Below are 544 nucleotides of genomic sequence, written 5' to 3' on the forward strand. Positions count from 1 at the left end.
CCGGCCTGGTTGTGGAACTTCATGGGAATTTATTTTGTCATTACAATGTTGGCAAGATATTTTTTTCCTGTGCTGTAAACTGAGGTTCTGTCTTGGAGTTGATGTCATGTCACCAGGTCCTGCACTGAAGGGCATTTGCACACCTTTTGTGGCTTCTCTCAGGAAAATATGGGCCTTGGCGACATCCAGTGCCAGTGCTATTCCCCTTCTCCCCTTGAGTTACAGAATTATAACCACCAGAGGACACCTACAGGCCAGGCCAGGATCCTGGTGCTGCTTCAGCCTACTGTGGCCTGGAAGGGTGCCTGCCTGCTGAGGCCTAAGATCCTGACTTGGCTAAAGGAGGGGAGGGGGCAGGCTTTGGCATCTGGGGTCCATCCCCGTACCCTGCTCGGTGCCACCTGACAGATGTCATGCCCCAGGGCCCCAGGTAGGTATGTGCCCTGAATCTTGCCGGGTGCATGTGCCTGAACGTGGCACTGTACCCAGCTGGGTAAAAACGGCTCGAGCACAGAAGCCAAAGGATGGATTGCCAAAACAAAGA

The sequence above is a fragment of the Nomascus leucogenys genome, chromosome 17 (genome assembly GCF_006542625.1).
Source record: "Nomascus leucogenys isolate Asia chromosome 17, Asia_NLE_v1, whole genome shotgun sequence".
Taxonomy (NCBI): Eukaryota; Metazoa; Chordata; class Mammalia; order Primates; family Hylobatidae; genus Nomascus; species Nomascus leucogenys.